Genomic DNA, 11,648 nt, shown 5'->3' with positions numbered 1-11,648 from the left:
TGGTTTGCTCGGCAGATACACAAATAAAAGACTCCTGAACTAAGGTGGTCAACCACGTCCTAACAGGGTTACCATACAAGTCAGGTTCGGTTCAAGTAATGCACGTATACACCATAGCAAACATGTATGCACGTAAACAGTCAAGAGTATAATGGAATCATACATGTGCGATTAAATCATTAGCCCAATTTAATCGGCCCAACATATAAGTAAACAGTTCAACATATACGGCCCAATTAAGGAAGTCCAACATAAAGGTCTCGGCCCAACTAAAGCCTTGTGCGATCCGAAATGGATAGTGCGATTAGAGGTTGGGCTGTGCGTTCCAAACCAGCCCATTCCCAACTTAATGACCGGCCCAATCCACTTAGTTTGTGCGATCGGTGTGGGCTTGTACGATCCAGCCGCCTTGTGCGATTTATGTGGGTTGTGCGGTCTGACTTTGGGCTTGTGCGACTGGACATTTGGGCTGTCCGGCCCAACAGTCTTAACAATATCTAACATGTGTGTGGCCCAACACCTTGTGCGATCCACACTAGCTTGTGCGATCCTCAAGGTGTTGTGCGATCAGGCAATAATCTTGTGCGTTCAACCTTGTGCTATCAGATTGGCTTGTGCGACCAGATCAGTTGTGCGACTGATCTACTTGTACGTGTGGACATCTTGTGCGAACAAGATGCCTTGTGCGATCAGTTTAATTATCCGAGATTTAAGCTATCAGTTACAAATCATATGTAGTTTCCTTATACAACAATTATCAATTAACACCAATCCACAAATCAATTAACCAAAATATCGATTAAACAGGGCAGTTTCATCTCAATTCATATGAACTCTAATAGTCACACCCATGAACAACATATCAAAAACCTTGAATAAACATACTGATTTAACAACATGAAGCCGGTTTATGAGCATCACAACAATCAAACATCATATCTAATTTGGCTAGAACACTATCGCATGACTATGATCTTAGAACATATATCATGGCAGCCGATTACATACGCATATTGTCAAATACTTTCATCCGATCACAAGTATCATACGAACAGATTGATTATGATAACCTATAACATCCAATCGGTTTTTATATCATTCTCATACAATCCAAATCACAAGAATATCATCATACAATACAATCAATAACATACAAATGACAACATGATCACTAACCAGATTGAGAGAAGGAAAGGGATGACCCGAACTAGAAGGTGGTCGCCGGTCACCTTGTGCCTTTGCCGCCGGGTTTACGTGAGAGAGAGAGAGAGAGATAAGAAATCTAGGGTTTGTGTGTGTGTGGGAATTGTAACAAGTGAAAGAACAAAACCCCTAGGTGGATGCTTGTTTGCGTGCAAAACAAGTGGGCCGAACCCCATACCGGGCTGCCCATGAGTCCCGAAAACAAACTAAACGGCCCAAAGGCCTTGTGCGGGTGATGTGAGCTTGTGTGGTTCAAGTGGTCTAGTGTTGTGCGATTCAATACATACATGTACACATAATATACGCAATGCACATAACACAACATTCATTCAATTATAATCAAGTTCACATAAGTACGTAACATCGTAACATTCATTAACTCAAAGTGTCATATAGGTACGTAACGTTACATCAAAAGTGAGTCTAAAGTTCGAGTTGTCACATTATCCCCAACTAATTGGAAATTTCGTCCCGAAATTTGGTATGCACTCACTGAGGAAGCTAGGTAAGTAACATTGTTCACTGGTTTTCCTGGGGTGTCACATCCTCCCCCCGTTGATCTGGAATTTCGTCCCGAAATTCCGAAGTAGTAGCTTCAGCCTCAGCAGTGGTTGTACTGTTCGCGAACAATTGGGGGTACTTTTCTGTCATCCTGTCTTCGCGTTCCCAGGTGTACTCTGGGCCACGTTTGGAGTTCCAACGTACTCGAACAAGAGGGATTCTCTTGTTTTTGAGGACCTTCACATCCCGGTCCGTGATTTCAACTGGTTCCTCGACGAACTGCAACCGCTCGTCGATAGTGAGTTCTTTGAAAGGAATGATGAGGTTTTCATCTGATAGGCACTTCTTTAGGTTTGACACATGAAAGACATTGTGAACTGCCCCGAGTTCAGCTGGTAGGTTCAACTTGTAGGCTACTTTGCCGATTTTCTCAATGATCTCGAATGGTCCGACATACCGCGGATTTAGTTTGTCCCGTTTGCCAAAACGAACCACACCCTTCCAGGGTGAGACTTTTAGTAAAACCCGGTCCCCGACCTGAAATTCCAATGGCTTTCTATGCTTGTCCGCGTAGGCTTTCTGACGGTCGCGTGCTGCCGCCATGCGTTGTCGTATTTGTGCAATCTTTTCTGTGGCGTCCACTACAATCTCTGGACCCGTAATCTGACTATCCCCCACCTCTGCCCAACAGAGAGGTGACCGGCATTTACGTCCGTACAATGCCTCGAATGGAGCGGCTTGTATGCTGGTGTGATAACTATTATTATACGAGAACTCCACCAAAGGGAGATGCTTTTCCCAGCCGTTGCCGAAATCGATGACGCATGCCCGAAGCATGTCTTCTAGAGTTTGGATCGTTCGCTCAGACTGCCCATCCGTCTGAGGATGATATGCTGTGCTCATGTCTAATCGTGAGCTGAAAGATTTGTGCATTGCTTGCCAAAGTTCTGACGTGAATCGTGCATCGCGATCCGAAATGATGGATGTGGGCACCCCGTGCCTCGAAACAACTTCTTTAAGATAGACGTCTGCGAGAGTGGAGAACTTATCCGTTTCCTTTATAGGTAGGAAGTGTGCAGACTTGGTGAGTCGATCCACGATCACCCATATGGTATCATTCCCACGCTGGGATCTGGGTAAGCCCGTGACGAAATCCATGGAAATTTCTTCCCATTTCCATTGAGGTATCTTAGGCTGCTGAAGTAGGCCCGCTGGTTTCTGGTATTCAACCTTGACTCTCGCATAGGTCAAGCATTTTCCAACGTACGTAGCGATGTGGGCCTTCATGCTAGGCCACCAATAAGTAGTTTTGATGTCGTGGTACATTTTATCCGACCCTGGATGTACCGAGTAGCGAGACTTGTGAGCTTCATCCATTACAAGTTCGCGTAGACCGCCATAAAGTGGAACCCAAATACGCCCTGTTACATAGTAGGCGCCGTCTGCCTTCTGTTCTAACCGCTGTCGTGAGCCGCGTAGGGCTTCTGCCTTAACGTTTTCTGGTTTCAATGCTTCTACCTAAGCATCTCGTATATGTGCAGGAAGGCTAGACTGAATCGTAAGCTGTAGCGCTCGCACGCGCCGTGGTAGAGTGTCTTTCCGACTGAGGGCGTCAGCCACAACATTGGCTTTGCCTGGATGGTACTTGATAGCGCATTCGTAATCGTTCAGTAGTTCGACCCATCGTCGTTGACGCATGTTCAAATCCTTCTGTTTAAGAATATGCTCGAGACTCCTGTGATCGGTGTAAATCGTGCACCTGGTACCGTACAGGTAGTGTCGCCATATCTTAAGCGCGAAAACAACAGCTCCCAGCTCTAAGTCGTGCTTCGTGTAATTCCGTTCGTGAATCTTAAGTTGGCGTGAAGCGTAAGCAATAACCTTATCGCGCTGCATTAACACACATCCAAGTCCCCGAATGGATGCATCACAATAAACCACGAAGTCATCTGTGCCCTCTGGCAAAGAAAGGATAGGTGCACTGCAAAGTCTATCCTTTAGGTGCTGAAAAGCAGTTTCCTGGGGGTCTCCCCAACGGTAGGTGACACCCTTCTGTGTCAGTAGTGTAAGCGGCTGAGCAATCTTTGAGAAATCCTTGATAAACCGTCTGTAATAACCCGCCAGACCCAAGAATTGGCGTATTTCCGTTGGCGTACGCGGTGCAGGCCAGTTTCTGATCGAGTCTACCTTGGATGGATCGACATGGATCCCATCCTTGTTCACTACGTGGCCTAGAAAGTGGACTTCACGAAGCCAGAAGTCGCATTTCAAAAACTTAGCGTACAGCTGTTCCTTCCGTAGGAGTTCCAAAATAAGGCGTAGGTGCTGCTCGTGTTCCTCCTGACTCTTGGAGTAGATCAGAATGTCGTCGATGAAAAGAATGACGAACTTGTCAAGATAGGGTTTGCACACCCTGTTCATAAGATCCATAAATACGGCAGGCGCGTTCGTTAACCCGAACGGCATGACCAGAAACTCGTAGTGGCCGTAGCGAGTTCTGAATGCAGTTTTGGAGACGTCCTCATCCCGGACTCTCAGCTGATGGTAACCTGACCTCAGGTCTATCTTCGAATAGTAACACGACCCTTGCAACTGGTCGAATAAGTCGTCTATGCGTGGAAGAGGATAACGGTTCTTCACCGTCACCTTGTTGAGTTCACGGTAGTCGATGCACATTCTGAACGTACCGTCTTTCTTTTTCACGAAAAGTACTGGAGCTCCCCCAGGCGAAGAGCTTGGACGAATGAAGCCCTTTTCCAATAGCTCTTGTAGCTGCTTTGACAGTTCTTCCAATTCTGATGGAGCTAGACGATATGGTGCGCGAGCTATGGGTGCTGCTCCTGGAGCGAGCTCGATCTGAAATTCGACCTGACGATGAGGCGGTAAGCCAGGTAAGTCTTCAGGAAACACTTGAGGGTAGTCGCGTACAACTGGAATATCCTCCAATTTCTTTTCCTTTGCTGATGCGTCTGTAACGAGTGCCAAGATTGCGGAGTGACCCTTCCGCAAACATTTCTGAGCCTTCAAGAAAGAGATGATGCCAACCACAGCACCACTCTTGTCGCCTTGAACTTCAAGAGGTTCTTGACCAGAACGAGGAATACGAATGATCTTCTCACTGCATAAGATCTCTGCCTGGTGTTGGGATAGCCAATCCATCCCAATCACGACGTCGAAACTACCCAAAACTATGGGAATGAGATCGATAGAGAAAGCTTGACCAGCTAGGATAAGATTACAACCCTGAACTACGTGCGTGGCTTCTAGACTTTTACCGTTAGCTAACTCTACTACATGTTTGGTGGGTAAAAGTGTTGGTGCACGTTTTAGCAGTTGACACATTTTCACAGACATATAGCTTGTATCTGCACCCGAATCAAACAAAACAGTAACGTAAATATTGTCGAGGAGAAACTTACCCATAACCACATTGGGATCGTTCACTGCGTCACCTCGACCTAGCACAAAAGCGCGTCCCCTAGCCTCGTTGCCATTATTGTTGTTGTTCCCGCCGTTGTTGTTCCCGTTGCCCTGGTTATTGTTGTTGCGATTCTGAATCTGGTTCAATTGAGGGCAATCGCGTTTGAAGTGACCTTCAGCCCCACACTGGAAACATCCCCGGTTTCCACGCTGTGGCTGCTGCTGCTGTGGGTTCTGTGGAGCTGGTTGTTGCGGTTGCTGGTTCTGATTTGCAGGCTGTGGGCTCCTACAGTCTTTGGCCTTGTGACCCATCTTGAGACATCTTTGACAACGACCCTTGTTGCACTGGCCGCTGTGATGCCTGTTGCAGTTGTGACACTTAGGGTGAAACCCTTGATACCTTCTCTGTCTAGGACCACCAGAGGATTGCTGACTAGGGCTCTGGTAGTGATCAGTCTTCTGCTGCTGCTGAGCTTGGGATTGAACGGATGCTGAACCTTTGCTTGAATCTCCATCCCACTTTCTTTTGTTGTCACTGGGTGTAGTGGGAGTAGCGGCTGAAGTGGTAGCACTGATGCGTTTGGGCAACTTGTTCTGATCCACCGCCTGATCCGTGAGGCGATGAGCAAGACGCTGGATGTCTTGGATGTTATCGAGGTTAGCTGACGTAACGTGGCTCTGAATCTCTGAGGCTAGACCCTTGAGGTACAACTCGATGCGCTTGATCGGAGGGTCTACCATGGTAGGACACAAAATAGCCAGTTCATTCGATCGCTTCGTGTATGCTTCTATCTCTGACCCCGTCATCTTCAAATGATAAAACTCATTTTCCAGCTTGTGGATATCATCCCTTGTGCAGTACTCACGCTTGATGAGTTCCTTGAAGTCGTTCCATGGGGTGGCGTTAGCAGCTGCCAACCCTAAAATCTGAACTTGGGCGTTCCACCAAGTTAGTGCTATTCCTTCGAGAGTGCCAGTGGCGTACTTCACCCTGCGAGCCTCAAGGCATTCGCACATCTCGAATACCGACTCGAGCTTTTCAAACCAGTGGAGGAGTCCCACTGCCCCCTCTGTGCCGCTGAAAGTACTTGGACGACAGTCCATGAAGTTCTTAAAGGTGCAAACTTGCTGCTGCGCTGGTTGACCTATTGTGTACGAATAGGGCAAAGTTTAAATACAAGGGCTAGTTTAGGAGTGTAGGATCTAAAGATCCTAGCGTAAGTTATGACTACAGGATATACTACCTGCTTGGGCAGCTGCAAGTGCCGCAGCAACTTGAGCTTGAACGAGAGCCTCTAACTGGGCTTGTGTCATGTTGATTCGTCCAGACATGATCTTCATAGCAAAAAGTGACGTAAGTGAGAGTGGTTCGCGGGTAGGGCGATGACAGAAAAGTGTAAGCACGTAGGTATTCTCGTGTAATAAAGTCATGTGTATCTAAGCGTAATGCGAGCAAAGTTCTAAGCAGTTCTAGCAAACAGGCAATAAACATAAACCTTATTACCTAGGATGTCGAGTCTTGCACGTGGAGCGAAGCGTCGTTGTGGATCGTTGAGAGCACTGTTCTGGTTATAGTCTGGCTTTAATAAAAACGTTTTTCCATATTAAAACCAAGTTCTCTATAACCAATGGCTCTGATACCAATCTGTCACACCCCCAAAATCCTCACGCGGAGTATCACCGCTTGGAGGCGTGACATGACCAGGACCAAGCCACCAATTATATCAAACATAGTACATAATAATAACCATAGACATAATTGATGTTCAAAACCAAACATTGTATATGTAGCGGAAGCATTTAAGTAAAACCCAATCATAAGTGTTAACGTATGAAATGTCATAAGTGTTTAGTAAGCATTCATGAATCCTTGTCCACAACGACCCGCTTCTCCTCTGGTGCAAGCTCCAAGTATACCTAAGGTCCTGCAAGGCATGCAGCAAATAATCAACAAGCTAGTTGAGCGAGTTCACAGAAAGTAAGTTCATAACAGTAATGCGTAAGTTCATCTAGTGGGGGCTTCCCATACATGTATATACTATTGGTGAGGGATTCTCACAATTATCCTTAATAATGGGGGTTTCCCATTATGGTACTTACTAGACTATTTGCAACCATGTGCTCTTCTTAATCCGAGAACAGGAATACGTACTAGGTCACGCAGGATTTACGTGAGTGCCCTTCCCCGAGGACAGTGGTACGCGTGGGGTTTACGCAGGATTTACGTAAGTGTCCTTCCGACCCGGAAGACAGTAGTAGGTATTAGTTTACGTAGGATTTACGTAAGTGTCCTCCCGACCCGGGAGACAATGGTAGATACTAGCTTACGTAGGTCTTACGTAAGTGTCCTGACTATCCTGAGGACGATGGTCTATAGTCTAGTGATTGCGTAAGTACGAGTAATCATTCCATATCAAACATACCAACCCAATTCCCAACCCGGGAATCCCATGCCTTGGCTGTGTGAACTCACCTTGGTTTGCTCGGCAGATACACAAATAAAAGACTCCTGAACTAAGGTGGTCAACCACGTCCTAACAGGGTTACCATACAAGTCAGGTTCGGTTCAAGTAATGCACGTATACACCATAGCAAACATGTATGCACGTAAACAGTCAAGAGTATAATGGAATCATACATGTGCGATTAAATCATTAGCCCAATTTAATCGGCCCAACATATAAGTAAACAGTTCAACATATACGGCCTAATTAAGGAAGTCCAACATAAAGGTCTCGGCCCAACTAAAGCCTTGTGCGATCCGAAATGGATAGTGCGATTAGAGGTTGGGCTGTGCGTTCCAAACCAGCCCATTCCCAACTTAATGACCGGCCCAATCCACTTAGTTTGTGCGATCGGTGTGGGCTTGTACGATCCAGCCGCCTTGTGCGATTTATGTGGGTTGTGCGGTCTGACTTTGGGCTTGTGCGACTGGACATTTGGGCTGTCCGGCCCAACAGTCTTAACAATATCTAACATGTGTGTGGCCCAACACCTTGTGCGATCCACACTAGCTTGTGCGATCCTCAAGGTGTTGTGCGATCAGGCAATAATCTTGTGCGTTCAACCTTGTGCTATCAGATTGGCTTGTGCGACCAGATCAGTTGTGCGACTGATCTACTTGTACGTGTGGACATCTTGTGCGAACAAGATGCCTTGTGCGATCAGTTTAATTATCCGAGATTTAAGCTATCAGTTACAAATCATATGTAGTTTCCTTATACAACAATTATCAATTAACACCAATCCACAAATCAATTAACCAAAATATCGATTAAACAGGGCAGTTTCATCTCAATTCATATGAACTCTAATAGTCACACCCATGAACAACATATCAAAAACCTTGAATAAACATACTGATTTAACAACATGAAGCCGGTTTATGAGCATCACAACAATCAAACATCATATCTAATTTGGCTAGAACACTATCGCATGACTATGATCTTAGAACATATATCATGGCAGCCGATTACATACGCATATTGTCAAATACTTTCATCCGATCACAAGTATCATACGAACAGATTGATTATGATAACCTATAACATCCAATCGGTTTTTATATCATTCTCATACAATCCAAATCACAAGAATATCATCATACAATACAATCAATAACATACAAATGACAACATGATCACTAACCAGATTGAGAGAAGGAAAGGGATGACCCGAACTAGAAGGTGGTCGCCGGTCACCTTGTGCCTTTGCCGCCGGGTTTACGTGAGAGAGAGAGAGAGATAAGAAATCTAGGGTTTGTGTGTGTGTGTGGGAATTGTAACAAGTGAAAGAACAAAACCCCTAGGTGGATGCTTGTTTGCGTGCAAAACAAGTGGGCCGAACCCCATACCGGGCTGCCCATGAGTCCCGAAAACAAACTAAACGGCCCAAAGGCCTTGTGCGGGTGATGTGAGCTTGTGTGGTTCAAGTGGTCTAGTGTTGTGCGATTCAATACATACATGTACACATAATATACGCAATGCACATAACACAACATTCATTCAATTATAATCAAGTTCACATAAGTACGTAACATCGTAACATTCATTAACTCAAAGTGTCATATAGGTACGTAACGTTACATCAAAAGTGAGTCTAAAGTTCGAGTTGTCACAATTCGCACTTGGTGAATTTGGCAAAGAGTTGCTCTTTCTTTAGGAGTTCCAGAGTAAGACGAAGATGTTGCTCATGATCAGCTTGTGTCTTAGAATAAATCAGAAAGTCATCAATGAAAACGATGATGAACTTATCTAAATAAGGCTTGCAGACCCTATTCATCAAGTCCATGAAAACTGCAGGAGCATTAGTCAAACCAAATGGCATAACAGTGAACTCATAATGCCCATATTGAGTGCGGAAAGCAGTCTTGGGAATATCTTCTTCATGCACACGAAGTTGATGATACCCAGAACGTAGATCAATCTTTGAAAAACAAGTAGCACCCTGTAACTGATCAAAGAGATCATCAATGCGAGGTAGGGGATATTGATTCTTGATGGTAAGCTTGTTAAGCTCACGGTAATCGATGCACATCCTGAAAGATCCATCCTTCTTCTTGACAAAAAGAACGGGAGCACCCCAAGGTGAAAAGCTAGGACGGATAAAACCTTTGTTAGAAAGCTCCTGGAGCTGCTTAGATAACTCTTGCATCTCAGACGGTGCAAGACGATACGGAGATCTGACAATAGGATTTGCATTAGGTACAAGATCAATACGGAACTCGACTTGGCGCGCTGGGGGTAAACCAGGTAACTCTTCGGGAAACAACTCAGGATAATCCCGAACAACAGGGATATCTTGAATAGACTTACCTTTGCCTTTATCTGCTACGACATGTGCCAAGAAGGTCACATAGTTCTTTCGCAAATACTTTTGAGCTTGAAACCAAGACATGAGCTTAAGACTACTACCAGGTTTCTCACCACGAACCTGTAGGATCTTACCTGTCGAAAGTGGAATGCGAACAATCTTCTCAAAACAAACTACCTCTGCGTGATGCTTGGCTAACCAATCTATGCCTACTATAACGTCGAAGCTTCCAAGTTGCATTGGCGTGAGGTCGATAGGAAAAAGATGGTTGTTAAAGTTCAACTGGCAGTTATGAAGAACAGAATCACGAACAACGGGTTCGCCACTAGCAACTTCTACTGTCAAAGGCTTTCCTAGTTTCGTTCTAGGCACGCGAAGCAATGTCTCAAAAGATAACGACACAAAACTCTTATTGGCACCTGAATCAAAAAGAACAGAAGCAGACTGATTGTTAACAAAGAACGTATCGTTCACCACCTCGTTGTCTGCTTGCGCCTCAATAGCATTCATGTTGAAGACTCGACTGTCACACCCTGACCACGTAAAACAACTAAACGTGGCGGAAATGTCGGGGAGTGTTGTAACAGAATCATTGTTTCACAACCATGGATCAAACAGTTTCATTTTTATTGAATTAAATGAGTTACAATGTCTTAACAACAAAGAAACATAACATAATTAACTAGTCTTGTATCTTTTAATGTCACTAAAGCCTCGTCCATTCCTATGTGAGCATACACCAATATCATCAACTAATGTACCTGAAACACATGTGTAAATAGGTACGTCAGCAAAAAAATGCCGGCGAGTACATAGGTTTTATGTGAGTGTCAGATTCATGGCTCGTTTTAGATGTTGCAATACTTATTTAAAAACCTTGTTTTGAAAAGTATAGTATTGCGACATAATTAACCAACTCAAATCAAGTTGGTTATAGTTATAAAATCTCGTAGCCATGATTCTTAACTCCAAAATATTTGTTTACTTAAATCCAGATTGTAAATCGTTTTTGGAATTAAAACTCGAACAAAGTTATATTACAAGGTTTTTCCAATGATATATATATATATATATATATATATATATATATATATATATATATATATATATATATATATATATATATATATATATATATATATATATATATATATATATATCATTGGAAAAACCTTGTAATATAACTTTGTTTTGTTAACCATTGCCCAAGTGATCTAGATAACGCAACGATATATAATGTGTTAAAAGCACTTATATATAGGAAGTACCAGCGACGTATCCACCATGCCTTTAACACATTACACCCGCCCCGTTACCTAATCACTTCCCTAACCCAACAGTTCAAACAGATTTCAAACGGTTCATGTCAATCAACGGTTACAAACGGTTCACATAGTCAAGTAGTCACAAACGGTTCACATAGTCAAGTAGTCACAAACGGTTCACATGATCAAACGATTACAAACAGTTCACATAATCCAATGGTTACAAAATGGTTCACATAGTCCAATGGTTACAAACGGTTCACATAGTCAAGTGGTCACAAACGGTTCACATGATCAAAGGGTTACAACTGTTCAAAATGTAAAACAATGTGTTCATATGCTGGATGAGCATATGCGACAAAATGTAATGTAAAACAATGTACTACGTATGCACTAAATGGACATACATAACATAAATACATAATGAAATCATGTACTATACGT

The sequence above is a fragment of the Helianthus annuus genome, chromosome 16 (assembly GCF_002127325.2).
Source record: "Helianthus annuus cultivar XRQ/B chromosome 16, HanXRQr2.0-SUNRISE, whole genome shotgun sequence".
NCBI classification, from domain to species: Eukaryota; Viridiplantae; Streptophyta; class Magnoliopsida; order Asterales; family Asteraceae; genus Helianthus; species Helianthus annuus.
Note: the sequence above shows the minus strand (reverse complement) of the source record.